General features: G+C 37.2%; 1 pseudogene; it reads left to right on the top strand.

The window, feature by feature from the left end:
• The first annotated feature begins 4,446 nt into the window (after positions 1 to 4,446).
• On the top strand, positions 4,447 to 6,581 carry LOC111520207 (annotated as a pseudogene).
• The last annotated feature ends 4,330 nt before the right edge of the window (positions 6,582 to 10,911 follow it).

Here is a 10,911-nt window from a genome sequence, read left to right as displayed (position 1 = left end):
GGGTGCTGACGAGTTGATGGGTGCAGCACACCAACATGGCACATGTATACATATGTAACCTGCATGTTATGCACATGTACCCTAGAACTTAAAGTATAATAAAAAAAAAAAATTATATTATTTACAATTAAAGACAGTTTTACTATCTCCTTTTGAAAAAAAAAAAAAAAAAAAAAAAGGATATAGTTAGAAAATGAGAATTGCTGGATATGCTGTTTTCCAAGAACTGGTCATAGAATTTCCAGCAGAAAATGACAATATGTTTATTATTTATTCAATTGATATTTATTAAGTGTCTACAACTGTAACCTTTTATGTACAGTTTCTTCTTTGCTGTGATATAGGAGTGAGCAGTAGCTAAAACTCAAATTCAAACCCCTTGCCCTGGTGGAGTGGTTTATGAATGCTTCTTGTGACTTTTAGAATGTCCTCACTGAAGCCACATGTGGTTGTTTCTGTAATTCTGAATTCTCTAATTCATCTGAGGGCCCTGCTGCTGACACCACAACATCACGGTCACAGCTGTCCTATTGGTCCCATTTCCTCTGCCTATACACACACTGACTCCACACACTTTATCCCTCGGTCCCTCACGACACTCATACAAGCTGACTGCTATGGCTTGGATTTGTCATGTTCTCTTTGGTATCATGCCCGTATTCTCGTGCTTGTCAATACTTTCTCTTTTCCATCACTTTCATCTTCAGCTTAGGTAAGAAATAGCCTTCTTCTCTCCAATGAAGTAATTCCTAACCAGCTCCCAAATAGTATGCCTTGCAATTTTCCAGAGATAAAAACACTTTATTAGGCTTAGTTTTTAAAAATTCTTCACCCGAGGCTTCTAAAGGCATTGTTGAGTGCTGGTATTTTCACTATTGTTTGATTCCTTGAGTTCATCCCTGACATACTTCTGCTACTGCCCCAGTACAGTCCTAGTTCTTCCACACTGCTCACTCAGGTCCATCTCAAGACCTCACTCCCTACAGAGTGGGAGGTTTGTTTGATACTATATTTGTTCAAGGGTCTCAGAAACTTCTCTCAAGTGGGCTTTTTGAGTTTGCATGCAACTAGAATCTTCCAAGTTCTTGTCTTTTATTCCTTGATATGTTGGAAATTTACAGTGGATATACATTTTGGGCTTTGTCTGATGCCCATGCTGCATAGCTATAATATAAAACAGAATGAAATAAGATCAAAACCAAAAGAATACAGAGAAGGTCAAGGGAATGCAGGGTAAGGACTAACTGATTCCAACTGTGGAAATCAGATAACAATTTTAAGAAGAGTTGATACTTGAGCTGAGCTTTGAAGGGTGGGTTGGATTTTGATTGGGGGTATGGAAACACTTCAGACTGAGAGACTGACATAGATAGAGAGTTGTGACATCCATGGCCAGTTTGGGGAATAAAATTGCATGGTCACAGAACTTTTAGGGAACAAAGTGTATTCCTAAAGATCCTTTAAAATGTTCCCTTTCAAAGTGGCTCCTAATACTATTCAAAATGCTTTTTTGTTATAAAATGAATGAAAGGAAAAGATTATTGAATCCCATACATGAATACTGAAGAGTTCAGCCTTAATTGGGAGCAAGTAAGCAATATTTTCTTTTCTGGGTTTTATTGTTTGTTTGTTTGTTTTTGTTTTTGAGACGGAGTCTCACTTTTGTCACCCAGGCTGAAGCGCAGTGGTGTGATCATGGCTTACTGCAGCCTCGACATCCTGACCTCAGGGATTCTCCCACCTCAGCCTCCCGAGTAGCTGAGACTACAGGCCTGGCTAATTTTCTTTGAATTTTTGTACAGATGCATTTTTACCATGTTGCCCAGGCTGGTCTCGAACTCCTGGGTTCAACTCCTGCCCACCTTGGCCTCTCAATATGCTGGGATTACAGACGTGAGTCACCGTGCCTCACCTGGAGGCAATATTTTCCAAAAAAAATATTGACAGCAATGAAAATGTTGCATAAAGAGCTGCTAGACTGGGGATGAGGAGACCATCCAAGAAGCTACTGCAAATTAAGAGGAAAACAGTTGGTTAAACAGGCTGAATTCAAAGAGAACTGATCAGAAAATAATTTTGGAGGTCAGTGGGAGGAAAATGACTGCTGTTTGACGGAAGCTGCTGTTGTTATCTGGCTGCTGGGGCCTTCTGTAGGGCAGATGCCCAAATGCTGCTCTTTCTTTGATGCAGGCTCTTTTTGGACTATCTCTGAGACACACATCCAAAGGCTGTGGGGACTTCTACATTACCATTCTCTGTCATAGGTGATACTCTCTCTACCTTACTTTGCAGGGCAACCTTCAATTTTTCAGGCCTCTGTCTTGGAGGTAGACCCTACAAAACCTTTCTCTCTTGGCCCCCCCATTCAGACTGTTCCACGTGAGAGCCACATACCTAGACCGTCTGCTCTCCAAACTCCATGGATTTATTAGGTTCTCTCAAAGACCATCAAGCTTCATTCTTGAAATAGCCTTGGATGATCCAAATAGTTTATGAAGCTTAGAAAGAATCCAGCTAGAGAATGAGATGCCATCTGAATTTTCCAACCAATCTATCCAAAGATTCCCCTTTGCTCTCTATCACTGGAGATGCATCCTGCAAATTCCCTTAGAAGGAACTTCTCTCCAAAGAATCTTAGGTGATTGCTTGTCACGTAGTAACATTTTGCAACCACTACTTTTTCTGTGTTTAGTATTCTTTGCAGTTCTTCGTGTGTGGTGGTGTTTGCTCCTTATTCCTTTCATATTATAATATTGGGGAATAATGAAGAGTATTAAGAATTAATAATTTCTCCCAAATATCAGAGTTAAAAATATATTCTCTACCTAAGTGATATCTGCACTCTCATGTATATTGCATTGCTATTCACAATGGCCAAGATCTGGAAGCAACCTGTGTCCATCAACAGATGAATGGTTAAATAAAATGTTGCACTTATACACAATGGAGTACTATTCATCCATAAAAAGGAATGAGATTCAGTCATTTGCAACAACAGGGACAGAACTGGAGGTCATTATGTTACATGAAATAAATCATCCTTTTACTGACTGGATGTCTCTCTTTTTGCCCAAGACTAGTCCATTTACCACTTCACAGGTTACCATCCTTACTCCTGTTTCGTTTCTGAAACTTCAACTGCTCCCTCTCTACTTGTTCTATTCCATTGGCTTTTAAATATTCTCAAGACACTTTTATCTTTAAAAAGTTCTTCAACCATATGTCTCCCAGAGCTCATGCTCTCACCATAACTCAGTAACTGAAATATGTGTCTGTGCTCATTGTATCAACTGCGTAGCTTCCCGGTGCATAATCTACTCATTTCGCACTAAAGGGTCCACTAACGTCATGGATGACTCTCTTTTTGTGAAATCCAGTAGATATTATCACTCTTCATTTTATTTTACCTCTTCCCCATTATTAGTTGACTAATGTTGTCCTTTCAGAAATACTCTGGCTCTTAAGTAATCCAATTTTAACTCCTATTTTAACCTTTTCCCTGAGTTTTTAAAGATAGCATCTTAAAATGAACCATCCTAGCAGCTTTAATGAAACAACAAACTGGAAGAATTTTTTTTCCATATTCCGGTGTGATAAACCAATCCCACAGAGCTGGGTATATCCTCATACGTGTTCCCATATTTAAAACAAAGAGAGAGAGAGAAACAGGGAGAAAGAGCGGAAGGGGGGATCACAAATAGATATCCTCAATATGCTTCATTTAGGAGGTGCTCTGGAAAAAACAAAACCCTGACTACCGTATGAAATCAAAATAGAGACACAGTAAGAGAGAGAGGATTTAAGTAAATTCACATGTGGGATTTTGTAACAAAAATTGCAGAATCATGGCTGCTGATTCTTACTGACAGATGTGGTTTGGGCTCTCTACTCCTCCTACCTTCACTATAGCTTACATTAGATGAGAAAAAGCACAAATAAGAATAATCAGTAAATATTTTGATGCAGCGAGGTCTGATCCAGAATCATGGTGAGCCACTCTAAAATAGATGACTGAGCCTGCCGCTCCTTATCTTGTATTTATTCAAGGAAACGGGAATCTAGGTATTTTCAATGTTTACAAGTTTATACGGCCCAAGCTCAATGTGTCTGTGAAAACTTCTGTTTTCTTCTGGAAGAATCAAGAAAAGATAATTTGAGAGATGATAATATCTGGTCTGCGCTGAAGCAACATTTCTATGTTGTGTACAAACAATCGTTGTGTATTATTCGTAGCATCATCTCAAAGGACAGGGAAATTTACAATAGCACTTATTCATAAAAAACCATGAAAGTAGGCTTCCCTCAGGCCCGCCCCTCCCCCGCGCTTGGGCCCAGACGAGCCGACCCGCCTGGCTCCCCTCCCCGGCACCGAAGGGTCGAAGGGTGGGCGGAGTGCCCTGAGGAGGCGGGGATGGGAGGGCTGGGCCGGCCTGCCGGCGGGCTAAGATGCCAAACTTGGGCGCTGCCCTCAACTGCACGCGGAGGAGCACACAGTCCGACCTGGCCTTCTTCAGGTTCCGGCGGGACCCGGCCAGATGCCAGAAGTGGGTGGTGAGTTGTAGGAGTGCAGACTTAGAAGATAAAACACCTGATCAGCTTAATAAACATTATCGATGGTGTGCCAAACATTTTGCGACCTCTATGATCTGTAGAACGAGTCCTTATAGGACAGTTCTTTGAGATAATGCAATACCAACAATATTCGATCTTACCAGTCATTTGAACAACCCACATAGTAGACACAGAAAACAAATAAAAGAACTGAGTGAAGACGAAATCAGGACACTGAAACAGAAAAAAATTGATGAAACTTCTGAGCAGGAATAAAAACATAAAGAAACCAACAATAGCAATGCTCAGAACCCCAGTGAAGAAGGGGGTGAAGGGCAAGATGAGGACATTTTACCTCTAACCCTTGAAGAGAAGGAAAACAAAGAATACCTAAAATCTCTATTTGAAATCTTGATTCTGATGGGAAAGCAAAACATACTTCTGGATGGACATGAGGTTGGTGAAATCCCAGAAGGTCTCTTTACTCCAGAAAACTTTCAAGCACTGCTGGAGTGCCGGATAAATTCTGGTGAAGAGGTTCTGAGAAAGCAGTTTGAGACAACAGCAGTTAAAACGCTGTTTTGTTCAAAAACACAGCAGAGGCAGTTCCAGAGATCTGTGAGAGCTGTATTCGAGAAGAAACTCAGAGAAGTGAGAGACTCACACTTCTTTTCCATGATCATTGACGACGTAGTGGACATAGCAGGGGAAGAGCACCTACCTGTGTTGGTGAGGTTTGTTGATGAATCTCATAACCTAAGAGAGGAATTTGTAGGCTTCCTGCCTTATGAAGCTGAAGCAGACATTTTGGCTGTGAAATTTCACACTATGATAACTGAGAAGTGAGGATTAAATATGAAGTATTGCCGTAACCAGGCTTACATTGTGTCTAGTGGATTTTCTTCCAAAATGAAAATTGTTGCTTCCAGACTTTTAGAGAAATATCCCCAAGCTACCTACACAATCTGCGCTTCCTGTGCCAAATATGTGGTTGGCAAAATCAGTACCTGTTATGGGAGTATCTGTTGCATTAGGAACAATTGAGGAAGTGTGTTTTTTTCATCGATCACCACAATTACTTTTTTTTTTTTCCAGAGCAGTAAAGAAAGGGGTAAAGAACTGAAGGAAATCTGCCATTATCAGTGGACAGGCAGGCATGATGCTTTTGAAATTTTAGTGGAACTCCTGCAAGCACTTGTTTTAGGTTTAGATGGTATAAATAGTGACACAAATATTAGATGGAATAACTGTATAGCTGGCCGACCATTTGTACTCTGTAGTGCAGTAACAGATTTTGATTTCATTGTTACTATTGTTGTTCCTAAAAATGTCCTATTTTTTACAAGAGCCTTTGGGAAAAACCTCCAGGGGCAAACCTCCGATGTCTTCTTTGCAGCCGGTGGCTTGACTGCAGTATTGGATTCACTCAACGAAGTGATGGAAAATATTGAAGTTTATCATGAATTTTGGTTTGAGGAAGCCACAAGTTTGGCAACCAAACTTGATATTCAAATGAAACTCCCTGGGAAATTCTGCAGAGCTCACCAGGGTACTTGGAATCTCAGCTAACCTCTGAGAGTTACTATAAAGAAACCCTAAGTGTCCCAACAGTGGAGCACATTATTCAGGAACTTAAAGATATATTCTCAGAACAGCACCTTAAAGCTCTTAAATGCTTATCTCTGGTACCCTCAGTCATGTGACAACTCAAATTCAATACGTTGGAGGAACACCATGCTGACCTGTATAGTAGTGACTTACCCAATCCTGACACGCTCTCAGCCTAGCTTCGTTGCTGGAGAATCAAATGGAAACACAGGAGGCAAAATAGGTATGAAAATGAATGAAAGCGTCTTAAAGCCTATTTGGGGAACACTTTGACAGACTAAAGATCAAGTAACTTGGCTTTGCTTAACATAAATTTTGATATAAAACACGACCTGGATTTAATGGTGGACACATACGTTAAACTCTATACAAATAAGTCAGAGCTTCCCATAGATAATTCAGAAACCTTGGAAAATACCTGAGAGACTTTTAAAAATAGGTTTTCTTGGCTGGATGCGGTGGCCTCTGGATAATCTACCTGTTTAAATGGCCCCTGTTTGAACTCTCATGCTTTGAGGACCTATCTGTTCTTCCAGAAGAGAACATTGAAAGTCCCATGTTTCCTTCTGCGTGATCTCTGCTGGTGGCACTCTGGAATTGTTTTAGTTAAGTCATTTTAGACATAGCATTTATTATCATTGTGAATCTCTACTTGTTGGGTCTTATGAATTCTTTGAAGAAATATATTTTGAAGAGGTATGGGAGGTGGGAATACATTTTATAAAAGGTTGTAGTGAAGCCCACAATTGACCTTTGACTAATAGGAGTTTTAAGTATGTTAAAAATCTATACTGGACAGTTACAAGAAATTACCAGAGAAAAGCTTGTGAGCTCATCAAACAAGGACTTCAGTGTAGATTTTGTCTTTCTCAAATGAGCTTAAAGGAAAAAACAAAAATTAAAGTTTGAATGGAAGAGCCTGTTGTTTTTCCACATCTCATTGTTGCTGTTTACATTCCTTTGTGGAGCCTACATATTCCTAAGCTTTTTAGCAGGTATATGTTGAACACTTGTGTTTCATGCTGAAGACAGAATCGGAGGCCATGGATACTGACAATTGGTTTGTCTGGTTTTTTTTCCTGTCTTTTTCCATGACTCTTATCTACTGCCTCATCTTGATTTATAATCAAAACCTGGAAAACCTACAAAAATAAGTGTTGAAGTTTATCTAGAAAAATATGGAAAATATTGCTGTTGTTTTTGGTGAAGAAAATCTATTTTGTATGGTTTATTTCAATCTAAATAAAATGTGACTTTTGTTTAAAAACAAACAAACAAAAACCATGAAAGTAAAGAAATACTATGTAAGGCATCTCTTTGGCTGATATATTGTATTTTCAAAGTAATTCTTGTGAATTTGAATTTTTTTATCTCAATTTATTTATTGGAATTTATCTTATTTTAATTTTCTGTAAAAAGTACATTCCTTTACATAAAATGCAATTTTGGTCTCAATTTGTGTGGGTGAGAATATTCAGTAATAGAAACCCTGCACTTTGATAAGTTCATTTCAGTTTTTTAAATGACCTTAATACTTAAGTCTCTATATATGTGTGCAGTGTAAAATGTTGGAACAAAAGAAGTCAGTGTGCATAATCTACAAAATTTCTCAAAAGAAACCATGTAATGCACCCTTTTCTCTCTAAGCTGTTTGTAAAGCTTTATTGACTACATGTAATTCATTTGAGCTTAGTAGGCCTCTTTTGGATATGAAAATATTGATTTCAACTTTTTATTTCCACCTTACTTTGTCTCATCAATGAACAAGGTATTTCTTGAAGCTGCTATATCCCAAAGGGCAACATCTATTTTTAGCTACCCTCCCTTCATAATGAAGATTCAATATTCATATTGTCCTTCTTTAGCCTGCAACCTCTTCCCTTCCCGGGTGGTCTTGTATATTTTATACTTTATTCTAAATCATAAAATTATAGAAAAATAAAATGTTGGATGTGTAAATGGTCACAGAAATTACCCAGTTCAATCTTCTCATTTTATAGGTAAGAGAACAGAGACCTTAAAAGGAGAAGAGGTTTGACATACATGTTCTTTGGTGTGACAATGTCTTGAGCATCACTCTTACTAGGCCATATTGGTTATAAATAGTTATTATTTTGGAAAAAATGTGAAGTATACTGGAATGAAAAAGCCTGTATGAATTTTTGCTCAGAGTCAACAAATCCCTGCTCCTTAGTACAGGCATTTACTTTGCTCTTTGCAAACATATTAGAGAGTCTTATATTTAAACCATTCAATCATTATCATGTTAGCCTGATGGATTTCCAGGCACCTCCCCAGCTAGAACAGAGTTGCAGTTTTAGCTCCTCCCATTGCTTCCAGAGTTTTGTAATTTAAACTGGATAGGGAGAGAGCAGCTGCTTTCTTCTTCTATCCTTGGAACAATGCCTTCCCTTCCTTCATCGGCTTGCTAAAGTCTCCTTGCCTTTTTTTCTCCCTGTGCTGGTGGTGTTCCACCTTATCTGTCATTCAGTCAGGTCAGTGGGGCAAACTCCAAGACTGGCTCCTGTGTTCTCTCTAATCTTCTGCCATTTTTTTTCTTTCCTGGCAAAAGCCTCTACTGGTTAAATGCCACATAATGTCGATTTTTTGTTTAACACTTCCTTAAAATACAATTAGTTTTGCTTTTCCTCAATACAATATATCTTTGCCTTAGTGTAGAATTAAAAAATGTCTTAGTGGTAATAATTCTTTTAACCTTTTCTACCACTAACAGACTGCTAAAATTTTGTCTCATTAGCAAATTGAAATGCAGAATATACTACTTGAATACTTTGTGTAGAAGGAAGCACTTTACTTATATGACTCTTAAACCATAGATAACAAGAACTTATTTTCCAGAACATTTTGCCAAAAGACCAGTTTTCAGGAGCAAGACACATCAGTTCATTATGCTTTGTACAATTGCAATATAATGACCATTTAAGCAGAAACAATGTTATAATTGTTTAGAAAAACATATTTCCTTTAAAGCAGTTGACTGTTCCACTTACATTTCATGTTTCCTGGACTAGAAACATCACTCTATGTAGAAGTCAATTGATGTATTTTGTGTGAATCCATTGTGTCAGAAAAAATACTTCTACTAAATAATCCTATAATACTGTAAAACAGGATATAGACCTTAATATGCAAAATGGTATAAAAGGTCAAGAAGTTTCAAATAAAGTAGAAAATGATGATTAGACTCATCAGGAGTCTACATTCTCTTGAGTAAACTTAGCAGCACTACATATTTCAAAAGAAAACTAATGAATCATTCATGAATCCCTCAAAATCAAGGGAAAGTTATTAATTTCCATTTTTCTTTATTTTTCTTTCTTTATTTTTTAACTCATGAGTTAAGTGCCATGTCGTTGACAATGTATTTTAATTAAATGCAAATATGTTCTTTGGAGGAAATATAAAGAAAAGTTGAATATATTATTAAGTGACTCATAAATAGCAATAGATCATATTTTTGTCAGAATTTTCCTGATATTTTTGGCTTGTGAGAGTCTAGTTATAGGCTCCAAATTTGTTTTAAATTGTGTCTAGAAATAAATATTTACCCTCAAAGATTATTTTAATGTTCAATTACCTGAGGTTCCTTTAAGCTTTTCCCATATGGTAAAAAAAAGTGTTTTCAATATTAACATATTAAATAAAAATACAGTATTACATACCCACACAAAGAAAAATGAACGTAGGAGTGTAGACGTATAAACTTTCACAAAACAACCCACCTGTACAACTAAAGTCCAGATCAAGAAACAGAATGCTTCTACCATCTTAGAAATTCTCTCAATTTCACTCTAATCTCTATTCTTTGCATCCCAAGGGTTAGCCAGTACCTGGACTTCTAATGACATAGAATAGTTTTTTCTGTTCTTGCGTATTGTACAGATATGGAATCATGCAATATATATCCTTTTTTGTGGGGTCTGGGTCTCTCTCTAAACAGTTTCTTTGTGAATTCATTTATATTGTTGCATGTAACTGCAGATTTTGCGTTTTCATTCTGTCTAGTATTCCATTGTGCTCATATACCATAAAATTTGTTGATCTTTTCGACTGATGATTGGCTTTTGGGTAGTTTTTAGGTTTGAGCTAAACCTAAAAACTGTGGTTGTAGCAATTTGCATCCCCACTCAGCAGTGTCTGAGAGCTCCAGTTGCACCATGTCGTTGCCACCATTTGATATTATCCATCTTTTAAACTTATTCAGCCTGTGAGTATGTGCTTTTTTATTTGCATTATCTTGATTAATGATTTTGAGTAAATTTTCCAATGTTTATTTGCATTTTATATCCTGTTTGTGAAATGTCTTTTAGTCTTTTGACTATACTTATTGTTTGGTTGTCTTTTATTTAATGTAGAGTAGCCTTTACTAACATGTTCTGGATACAAATCTTTGTTAGATAAATGTGTCTCCCACACTTTTCACTCTCCTGACAGTGACTTAAATAGTTCTTAATTTTCTTATAATCCCATGTATTATTTTTGCTTTAGAAATCCCATGTCTTATTTTTTCCTTTGTTTCTCTATTTAGAAACAAGTTCTTTGTCATTTTATATAATTACAAATAATTTCTCCAACATACTTCTCTCTCTCTAAATGATATCTTTTGGATGCACAGAGGTTCTTAATTTTGCTGTAATCTAGTTTATCATTTTTGGTTGACAGTTTTGAATCTTTCTAAATAAATTTTTACCTATTCCAAAGGCCCATATGTTATCTTACATTTCCTTAAAA

The sequence above is a fragment of the Piliocolobus tephrosceles genome, chromosome 10 (genome assembly GCF_002776525.5).
Source record: "Piliocolobus tephrosceles isolate RC106 chromosome 10, ASM277652v3, whole genome shotgun sequence".
Lineage (NCBI taxonomy): Eukaryota > Metazoa > Chordata > Mammalia > Primates > Cercopithecidae > Piliocolobus > Piliocolobus tephrosceles.
This window is presented reverse-complemented; position numbering and strand designations above follow the sequence as displayed.